At 31.9% G+C, this 12,106-nt stretch overlaps 1 pseudogene; it reads right to left on the reverse strand.

Annotated features, from left to right (window-relative positions):
- Positions 1–7,885: 7,885 nt before the first annotated feature.
- On the reverse strand, positions 7,886–10,209 carry LOC149182714 (BTB/POZ domain-containing protein At1g03010-like; annotated as a pseudogene).
- Positions 10,210–12,106: the final 1,897 nt, after the last annotated feature.

Below are 12,106 nucleotides of genomic sequence, written 5' to 3' on the forward strand. Positions count from 1 at the left end.
AATGGATCGGCATTTAACCATTTCTTCTAAATCCCTTTTAAATTCTTACACCTCACCATCTCTATAATAACCAGTTTATTTTTCTTTATTGTGGAATCTTCTAGAATGGATTTTTTTGTGTGATCTTCAAAAAAATAGCTCTTTATTGTAAACACTCATTTCTCCATATCCCCATTGATTTCAAAATCCAATGTGGAATGTGATTGTGGTCATCCTCAAAATGTTTGAATCCAAATATTTGAGTTCACTTTAATATATTAGAATTCTTGGTATAGTGTACCAATACTTTCATAAAATTGTTGCATGAACATGGAGAGAATCCCAATTGAAATTCACCTTATTACTCTTATTGTAGTAAAGTTCGTAATACTCCTGGCAAGTTATCTATATTTTTTTAGATCTTGAAATATATTTCCCTTATTTTAAGGAGTAAATTAGTTTATTTACCATTGTGAAAAATAATTTTCCATGTAAATTTTTTCAACAATTGTCCAATGCGCTACTTTGGGAAACTCAATACATGCCCTGAATTTTGAAGTACTTCAATAGCCCACAATTGTCCAACGTGCTACTTTAGGAAACTCAATACATGCCCTGAATTTTGAAGTACTTCAATAGCTAAGTAGTCAGCATTTGGTTTTTCCTTTATAAATATAATAAATCCTTTATTACTCTTTTTTATCAGAAAATTATATTACATAAAACATAATATATACCATAGTTTCTCCAATATTCTCTCCGATATTCTTGAAAATATAATTACATCATCAAAATTAAAATTCTTGAAATTAAACATCAAAATATACTTAGATAACTTTCCATGTACATTCTTTTTCATTTCTCCATTCAGGAAAACGTGTTTTCAGATCGATATGATAGAACTTCCACCTATTATATACAACAAAACACAATAATGTTGGAATGGTTGTCCAATTTCTTTGGGAAAAAGCCTTCTCATATTCTATACCTTCTTTTAAAACAAAAATCATCTCACCATAGTATTCACTTTATGCTTTTCCACTTGGCCATATCATTTCTTCTTTTTGCTATGAACGGCTTCATGTCAATTAATAATACCCGCTAACCTCCCCACAAAAAAATAAAATAAATCAATAATAATTCCCAAGAAGGTGACATTAATTAAATCGAATTTATTTAGAATTTCAAAAAAATTAGAATAAATGAATAATAATTCCCAAGAAAGTGACATTAATTAAATCCAATTTATATAGAATTTCCAGATTTTTATAGTGAAATTTAATTTCAAAATCAATACTAATGAATTTTGTGTCTCATGAAAAATGTTAATGAATATTCTTTTAACATGTTTTTTCTTTAATCATTTAGTACGCAAATGAATTGTGATGATGGCCATATTAGAATCATTGTATTTTATCTGGGGTTGTAGATTAAACCATTTCAGTTATTCAAATATCTATAATTAATTATGTTAAACTATGGAAAATAAATTTCATTTAAATTAGTTTATTATGAAGTAAATTAGCATTCATATGAAAATTTATTAAGGAAATGGTATAGGTTAGTAATGTATATGGAGGAAGAGAATAGATGAAAAAAAATGTGATATGTTAGGTGAAGTAACTATAGCCAAATTTGAATGAAAAAAAGAAATCTTAATGTTAAATGTAATACAATAAAACAATCTAGTCAAAACAGAGGCATGCAAAACTTCCTGTCTAAGCGCTCATTGTAAGAGCTTACTTTCATTAAAAATTGCATCCCATACGAGCCCTTTGTCTTTCATTTCCTCGTCCAGACTGAAACCTTCACCCCCATATGGTAATGGTTCTAGATCATTTTTTCATGCAAGTAGTCTCTAGCGGCATTTCCATTTATACACATATCCATTAACATAATCAAAAGCCGCGTTCTTTTGATAAGGATTTGTGGCAACCCATATTTCCTGATCTGCAATCAATTCTGCATCACATGCATCCATTAATTATTCCTATGAAATATTTTTCACTGGGTACTTGAAAGAGAATCCCTCATGTCTACAAATGGCAGTGTAAACAAACAGTGTGCCTAAAACATTCATCAAGCTCGAGAGAAGCCAAATATGTGTGTTAGATTGTGAATGGACTGAGTTAATCCTTCTTTATTATTTTCAGCCTCAAATACAATATCGTTGAGAGTGTAGTAAAAATTGGGCACAAGTATCGTAAGAAACTATTCACAAGGGGGCACGATCTTCCTTTATTCCATTTGTGACCTTGACGAAAAATATATAAACCAAGTTTATTCTTTTTACTATGAAATCCATAAATTTCTAGTAGACCTTACCTTGACTTTTTGAGTTTCATTCCTTGTGCGCTTGCACTTCTCATCACATTTTCCTACTCAATGCTCTCTCTCTAGTCCTATGTTAGTTTTCAAAGCATCCTCAACAATTTAATTATTGTTGTTTTATTATTTTACCATTATTTTTTTTTTTATTGTTTTACTACTTCCATAAACTTATAAACTCTTTTTGACCTCTTTGGACATACAAGGTTTGAAGACATGTTTCTTACAATCCATGCCCTAGCTTTCTACAAGAGGAGGAAATGAAGAAGCAACCCCCAAAAGAATTTTCTTGACTTATTATCCTCCACATTATCGCCATGATTTCCATCTATTACTCCTTGAATGTTTTGCTACTGTTTCCATGCCAAACATGCTCATAAAAGAGAATAGTAATTTTGACATGTAGCAGAAATATAACAAACATCATGATTCCCCCTATGATATTTGAGTCAAAATCTCCCTCCTACAGTAAGGAGATGCATTTTCGGTCTTATGTGATTTCATTTCTTTACAGTCTTGTGCAAATTAAGATTATAGTTAACAATTTCTCAAGGAAAATATTAAACATCAAAGGTTTCTCCTTTTGTAGGAGGCTTCCATGATTGAGCTTATATGCGCCCTAGCCTCTTCTATTGTACAAGTTTTCTTTGTGTTAGCTGGGGTTCAATGTCATCGTCATCATCTAGAATAAGGATATCTTGAAGTAGCCATAAATTTCCTTTCTTATAAGTAACTTTTCTTCTAAATCCACCAGTAAGATATGACAAAAGACTACGGTGGGATGTTTGACAATTTTTGTTTTTAAAGAGAGCTCAATGATGGAGTGCAAGAAGATCAACTTGGGTCCATATTTGCAATGCTTTAATTCATTCTAGAGTGTTTGAAGTGGAGAAATCCCCAAATCCCTTGTGCTTTGATTACATGTGTGAAATGTTATCTTCAAAAAACTTCATTTTGTATTGACTCATGGTATTGGGTATCTACATGAAGCTCTCAATTTTAATTAAGAGATAATCAATCATTGAGTTGTTTAGTCAAAGTGCAATGCAAAAGTCATCTTCTTTATAAAATTGAAAAAAATGTGAGGTTAAGTCATGTAACTCACAATGAATTCAACAAGAAAAGGTGTCTAATTTTCTTTTGAGGTTAAATATATCCTACAGAGGTTTGAGTCCATAGAAGAATACCTTGAACTTTTTATTACACCTCCCATAGAATAAACGAGCGATGAAATGCACAATATTCTTAAATACATCTTTGAGGCTCCATATGCAGTGGTAAACTTTCTAGAAAGAAAAATATAAATAAATAAATAAATAAAATAAAAAAATAAAAAAATAAAAATCAACATAAAAAATAAAAATAAAATAAATAAAAGATAAAAAATAAAAATAAAATAAATAAATAAATAAATAATAAATCTACAACCATCTAAAGGTGCAGTGCTGGTATACAAAATGTGGATTTGAGAGAGGATGTAATATAGGAGAGAGGAAGGGAAACAAATATTAATGCTCAACCAAAGGATATTCTTATACTCTCATCAACAATACCTTAGTATGTGGAAGGCCTTTGCAACTACATGCTAAATGTAGTAAGTAGAATAGAGTGTCAATGTGAAGATGCAGACAGTAAGAATGAGAATATAAATATGTTGGAGATGAAAGAATATGTTCAAGATATGCATCCACTTAGGTTGGCCGTTTGGCTACAAATTTGTGAATATGGAGAATTTTTCTTACTGACTTAGATGATAAAAAAAACAAATTTGGTTGTACTTCCCACGGTAGTATACTATAATAGAGAATATGATAATGAAGCGTTCATTGAGGAAAATGAAAATGATATAGAGAGATTGAGAAGCAAGAATTTTGAGTTCAGCAGATTAAATGTTTCTCATAAATATTCTATAGTTGGTACAATGGTTGTTGTTAAAAACACATGGATGGAATGTATAAAGTGGTAAATGAACTAATATTTCTATATATACATGTATTTAATGCGCTTTATAAAGAGATTTTGTTACATGGAGGGCATGTTGGATAAAGAAACTACATTCCTTGATCATGTAGTGAAAAATAGAGAGGTGCATGATCTTTGATACAAGCAAGACTTTAATTCAGGACTTATCTATGAAAGGTTAGATATTAGAAGCATTAATGATTTTACATGAAATGTTAAAATAAGTTTTCTTATTTGATATCAATACTTGCAGTGTCTTGATAAATTCTTTTTGTTTAAAGAAGCAGGTGTATGAAGCATATATGATCATTATCTTATTGCTTGACAAGGATTACATTGTAGATAATGACATTTATAGTGTATTTATAAATATTTTATGTAAGTATGGTAATATTAACGAGCCTCTAAATGTCTTTAATCAGTTTGAATTTGAAGTATGCGCTCCAGATACAGAGACATGCAAGATTTTGCTAGATACGTTTCATAGTGTTGGTAGAGTAATAGAAGTAGGTAGACCTAATGCTCCTAAGATTGCATCCACAACATAATGAAGCAACACTTTCCCATCAAAGTGAACATCACAACCTTTTTCATGACGAATCTTGATTCCTCCGGTAGTCAAGGGTAGTTTACATCCTTTTCTAGGTTATTCATATGAAGGAATTTGTGGCTCTTACTCTGCCTCAAGCCAGTTATTAGTATCCTTCACATTTTCAATAATATCTCCACTATCATCTAACTAAACTAGTAAAGAATTAAGATCATGATGGTGAAATCTTTCGGTCCTTTCTCTTCATATTTAAATGTGTTCTTTCAAGTTTACATTTAATCATAATCTTCTCTTTACCAATAAAATCTTCAATACTATCCTCTAGTATAATTCTACCTCTACTTGGCAAGAAATTTAGATCAAAATTTATATTTTCCTTCTTTCTCTTTATACTAGTATTTTTTTGTTTAATATTACAATTTGCTATAACTTTTTAGGCATCAGTAAAAGCTTCAATACTTTTATATTTGAATCTATTTTCATGCTGAAATTTTTTTTTACATGAATACAGGGATACAAATATACATTATGTGGAAAAGAATTTTCCTGCATCTTCCGAGATATCACGATGAAGCTTTTACAATCCTTTTAGACTCACATCTTCCTTTTTCACAAAATATCTAAATTTCCCATGTGAATACTAGGATTGTGTTTGTGAGCTCTTATAAAAGATTCACTTTTCTACTCATTATCATTGAAATCTACTAGGAGTCTCTTTCATTTGCTAAATCATCGAGTTCTTGTTTTAATTCTTTATCTTTCAAGCTTATTGTAAGTGTTATTTTGGTACCAATTCTCTTCCTTCTCCCTCCACAATTTGTTTTTCTTTCCTCCACCTTCTGTCTCATCTCTTTAAAGTATGGTTTAATTTTGTCGAATATCTTTATTTTTTATTTGTTCTATTTCTTTCTTAGCATCCTACAGTGCATTTTATCCACCATAGTTAAAAAACATGTAAGTACAAAGTGAGTTTCAATACATGTTGAATTTTTCATTAAGAAAATGTTCTCAACAGAAACAGACTCCTTTGATATGCACATAGGAGGTTGACCATAACACCATAGATTCTCGTGTACGTTGTTCCTTGCCATCTAACAAATGGTGGTGGGAACCATGAAACAACAACAATGAAAATTTGTTATCATGGACATATATGGAGAAAGACGTGCATATGCACATTCCCCATAAGCCTCTTGCTCAATTGATGGCCATGATACCAATTTTCTTGATGTTTTGTGAAAGAAATCCATCATTGCAACCACCACCATTCTAGGTGTACATGTGAATTTCAGGTGTTTCAGTTAGCTAGTCCATATGAAAATCAAAGGAGAAGTGCCTCTTTTGATGAAATTTGCTTGCTAAAATCTTCAACACTTGTTGAAACCCACTCTTACTTACATGTTTTGTAACTCTGGTGGATACAATGAACTTTAAGAAGAGAAAAATATCTAAGGAGGTGAGACCAAAAGCAGGGGAGAGAACAACCAAATCGAGAGGGATAAGAAATTGAAATTGTACCAAAATAACAGATACTTAGAAAATCAAAAGATAAATATGTAAAACCACAACAAGTGAGTCAACAGATGAATCCTTTATGTTTTTATATAGCTTGAGCTCTTTCTTCCTTTGATCAACTTCCTTTGTAACAACCTACATAGAGTCTTAGGACAACAACCTTATCCCTCTTATGGATCACCTCACCATCCTTATTCTTCACCTCATGTATCCCCCACAACCTAATACCTAAAAACACATCCTCCACACTCTGACCTGCCTCTAATGAAATAAACATATCTTTGGAATTGTTAGCACTATCCAAATTAGCACAATGAGTATCCACATAACCTCTCAGGGTACTCATATAGGTACTGACATTATTATATAATTCATTCTCCTACACCCCATCATAGCAATAGTGCCAAAGAATCCTCAAAAACATGTAAGCATTACATTTATCCTGCCATGATTCCAGCGATCTCCTCACCATTTCTAGCATCTGGGGAGGGACCATGTTCCAAAAGCCTACTATGATCCCCATTAAGGACCAAAAGTTGGTAGGGAATCCATTGCAAAATTAAAATATCTAACATACATTGGATTTCAAATCTCAAATCCAGCTTTCTAATATATTGGTATAAGCTTCCCCAATTTCAATCTTGCAGCTATGACTTTCCCTTTTTTTTTCCTCTTTTCTAAAATGGTTGTTGTCTGATATCAATTATTCATATTTTATACGTCTTTTATAAAATGGGTATTGTCCTTTTTTCAATGCTTTCAAATTTAATACTGAAATTATGTTCAAAACATCAAAAAGAAAAAGAGGCATTGAGGAATTCATGTTAAGTACGCATTCTAGGCCGTAGAGCATCATTCTTCGTTGTGAATGATTTGATAAAGATTATGGTAGATCTGTGTGTATGTGTGGAATGGGTCTGGTGGATCCATGTGTATATATTTTCATAGTGAAATGATGCGCAAACATGTTCAACCCTGCAATAAACAATATATTGAACCGTTCAAGTGAGACAAAGTAATCCTTTAAGCAGAAATAGAACAGATATATATATATATATATATATATATATATATATATATATATATATTTATATATATATATATATATATATATATATATATATATATATATATATAAATATATATATATATATATATATATATATATATATATATATATATATATATATATATATATATATATATATAAGTTCTACAAAAGTAGCTGACAGTGATTCTCCTGTTGTAACATATTTTTCCTGTATCATTTGGTTAACTAACATGTCACTATGTAACAAAAGGAAAACATCAATTAAACATTAAAATATTAGATTAGAGGAACCATGCTTGCATGAGAAATTGAAGACAGTTGTATCTTTCTAAGAATATTCTAAAATAATAATTTTGTCAAACATACATTGTTCAACCAATCCAACAGTTTCCTACATGTTATATTTATGGTACAAGATGAATTCATTCATGTTGAAATTGAATTACATTTCTTTTATTCCTGATCGTGTACAAAGATTTTCTAATCTATGGCTGGTATGGCTAACGTTTTTTTTTAATTTTGACATTAGTGAGTCTTGACATTTGAGAATGAAATTTTTTGTGAACTTTCTCCAACTCCCTCAATCTCCACTGCATCCCTTGCATGTGTCCCTTCAACTCTTGATTTTCCTCACAAATCGCAGTACTATAATCAAGCTCTTTTGAGTACAAAATTAATAAACTCCTGTGTGTGATTTCTTCTTCATGGGGAAAATGCTTCTCGCTATCACTATTAGAATGAAAGGAATATGAAATTTTCACATAATAACTATCATGTGTGCTTCTTAGCTTTGATTTTTGCAACAATAGGAGTTGTGTTTCTATTCTCGATGGAAATATAGAATTTTGTGCAATGAGTTTTCTTGATTGAAAAGAGAGTTTGCGATAATTGATCGATTTGCAAAGGACCATTTCTTCTTCTTCAGAAAATGTTGGGTGTGCGTATTCAAAAAATAAATTTAGATCATTTTGATGTAGGGAAAAAAACCATATTCAAGGACATTTTTTAATATGAACATAGATTCTTAGAATCACAATTTCTCAAACGAGATTTTATTAAACATACTCAGTTTTACTTCAATTATAAAAAATCAATAGAAGTTCTAAATAACCCAAGGTTAAGAATTCTGTTCACATTATGAATGATTTAGGTCAAATGAAGGAAACCATAGCTATTGATACAGGCTTAGTTTTAAGGATGATTTCAAAGAAACTAATTGTATTGACTCAAATTTTCTGAAAAAATCTCATGTTCTTAGCTTCTGACATTAGCTTAAATTCAAAGAAGTTTTTTGTATTGAATCATATTTTCTAAAAAATTCTCATGTTCTTAACTTCTGACATGAGCTTAAATTCAAGGAACCAAGTGGCATTGATTAAGGTTGCATTAATAACCCAAGTTAAACAATTAAGGTTTGACTTAAAGAATCCGCAATAATTGTCCAGAATAAACATGAGAAGGATTTTTTCCTTTGTGTGTCAGTCATAGTGAGAGAACCCACTAGTATAGATTCAAACGAAGTTAAAAGCCTCACTAATAACAACATACAATTGTCACACATTCATGCGGAAATAATGAAACACATTTTCATAATTTGATCTTGGATTCAAGAAACTCGTGCATATTCTCTCAGGCTAAGAATGAAATAACTTTCAACTAATTTTGAATTAATTCATGAAAAATTATAGTATTAACTGAGGCTACCATATGGAAGGCATGTATACGATTTGAAAAACACAAACCCAATTGATATGAAGCTAGTTTAAGAAACTATTCATATTAATGAAAGCTTACTTCGATCATTTTTTGGAATGGTTGAGCTTATATAAAATAATATATTTGGTGTTAATGAATTCACCAGAGACCCCCTTATATGATTTGGCCTTTAATGTGAGGAATATATTTCCACTATTATTCATGTCAGATTAAAGAATTTGATTTTAGAGTCATGAACAAAATTGGCATAAACTGTTTATAATTAGCTTTAATACTTGAAAAAACATTTACAATATTAACTCAAGGTAGATTAATGAACCTATTTACACCAATCGAGACAAAAATGAAATAACTCTCGTCTGTATTGTTTTATTTTGAGTTCTGGGCATGTGGAGCTCAAAACTCAAATGACACTCAGAATTTCTTAAGCACCCATGTTCTCCCAGTTCATGGATGCTTACCCACTTATGGTTCCACTCATAGAAATCTACATGACAAAGGGAACTCTCTAATCACCTAACCCAATAGCCAAGGTGAATAGTAACCTCTCCCATAGTGGAGAGGCAGATAGTAAATTCCCATTAATTTATTGTTGTATGTTTATCTGAGTTAATATGAAAGAACCTGACTTTGGTGTTCACTTGAGTTGGATTAAACAACCCATTTAAGATGAGAATTCAAAGAACCTTTTTTGTGATTAGGACTTTCTTATATTTAGGCCATTGATAGTGTTTATTCAGGCGAAATAGAAAAACTTATTTGTGCTGATTCATAAAATTTTGATGAACACATTCATATGATTGGGGATTCCTATGAAGATCCATTGTTGTAGGTAAGAATTCAGGGTCCATAAAAGAACTTAATTGTAATGGCACATCCTAGCTTGTAACAATTTAAAAAAAATAAAACAAATTGTACCTATGGAGGTGATATTGGAGAGTCTGTTTTAGAGAGTGCATCTAGGCCTTACCTCAAGATACATATCCAAGGCTTTGTAAAGCACATCACAAGAATCTCTAGCAACATCTAGAAATGATTTAAGAAGAAACTAAAATTTAGAGGGCTTGAGATTAACATCGGAGGCCACCTCTATAATATATGTGTCCATGAGTCTACCTCCCCTCTTTATCCAACTCTAGTAGAAAATGCCAGAAGTGGCTCGATAGTGCTAGTGGAAAATTCAGTCATCGAAACTATCACCTGATCCATGAGGAAAATATGCACATATCTAAGAACAAGGTCCACATCATAGAGGCATCACATCCCCTAGGGTGCAAGAATCGGTATGCTATCAAATGTAGCATTATCAAAATGTGATCCAATCATATTGTATAGTTGGTTCTTGCATAATTTAGAGGCATTTAACATCGTGGCCACTCTTAGGATCCCAAAAAGGCTCATTCATGTGACTGTTTCTCTCTCCAAATAATGAAGCAAACCCACAACAATTTCAAGGACTTCCCTATGTACTCTCTAGGCATAGTGGTGCATAATCTTCTCATCCCTCCCACATTTTTTCTTGCGGGATATGGAGTTGTAGCCAAGCATGGGCAAGGTAAACTTCAAGTTATGTGAAGGAAATCTATTGATAACCAAGTTGTCCATTTTGTGGGCAATCATGGTTTTCACAATTCCTTCCATCAAGTACATACTCAATGATAGAAAATCTTCAAACCACCATCATATTTTAGTTTTTGAGCTCTTAGAGCTTCTCGTATGACAAGAACACCAAATCCCAATACTATCAGGAGAAGATGAAGTAGGAATGGTATCACATTCAGCATTCATTCTTTCTATGAGTAAATCAATTCATCTATGAATACATCAATAAATATCTGAATAATCCTTATAGAATCTGTTGTCAATACCATATCCTCTAAGAGGCCAAGCCCTTCACAAAATCCTTGTCTCTCCTCACCAATTTCCGTTCTTGGACCTCTTATGTCATCTCTAGGTTCGCTTCTTAGATGTCCTCTATCATCTCTAGATACTTGATCACACAACGAAGCTTTCATATGTTGGTGGATTTGACCTCAATTTTGTTGATCCCATTGTAGCAGAACTTGCCCACTAACTCAAGTGCTTGAGTACATCCTGGTAAAACATGAATTATCACTTTGCACGACTTCACTTTCCCTGCCTGACCTCTTGGCATATTCGCTGATGATGATGATCGCTCATTGGATGATGACTTTGAAAAATAACTCATTGTTGCTTTTGTTGTGTTTGGAAACTACGCATGGTTGACTTTGCCATCGGTCACCCATTGACGAATTTGTTGATACTCACTCACTGATGAAAATGCCCACTGGCTGCTTTGTTGATGTTGTCGAGACATTTAGTCTGACAACCACTGCAGGGAAAATTTTAAGAACCCCCCCCCCCCCCCCGTAAATTTACATGTATAATAAATGGGCGAATCTCCATGGTATATAGGAAAAATGGAAGCCGATTTTATCAATAATATGATATGTATATATAATTTTTTGGCGAATCTCTCACCAGGCAATGCGAATATTTTACTCAATTATAAAATCTTGTTTTTATTGAATACACAAATGAAATCATTGCATTTATTTAAAATATCTTTTGAAATCAAAATTACCGAAATTACATATCGATAACCTAGTGGGTGTAGGATAAAATTCACCCGTGCCATTCATAGAAAGCACGATAAAAAACCTAATACTATATATAAAATCAAGAAAAATTCAAATTCATCACTTCTAGGGACCTCGTAACCACCCTGCCAATACACAAGTAAGCTCCTGTTTGCAATTAGAAAAATTACCCAAATTACAATCTTTTTACTCCATTTATAGGGACCTTGTAACCACCCTGCCAATACACAAGTATGTTCCCGTTTGCAATTAGAAAAATTACCCAAATTACAATCTGTTTACTCCAGCATATGTTGGAAAGTTATAGAAGGATGACTAGTGCAATCAATCCATTCCTTTTAGCCCTTGATTTGTTTCTGTTTAAAGCAGAAGTATACAAATATA

This window comes from Pinus tabuliformis, chromosome 3_2 (assembly GCF_031772625.1).
Source record: "Pinus tabuliformis cultivar Carrire ecotype Pingquan chromosome 3_2, CPIR1, whole genome shotgun sequence".
Classification (NCBI taxonomy): Eukaryota; Viridiplantae; Streptophyta; class Pinopsida; order Pinales; family Pinaceae; genus Pinus; species Pinus tabuliformis.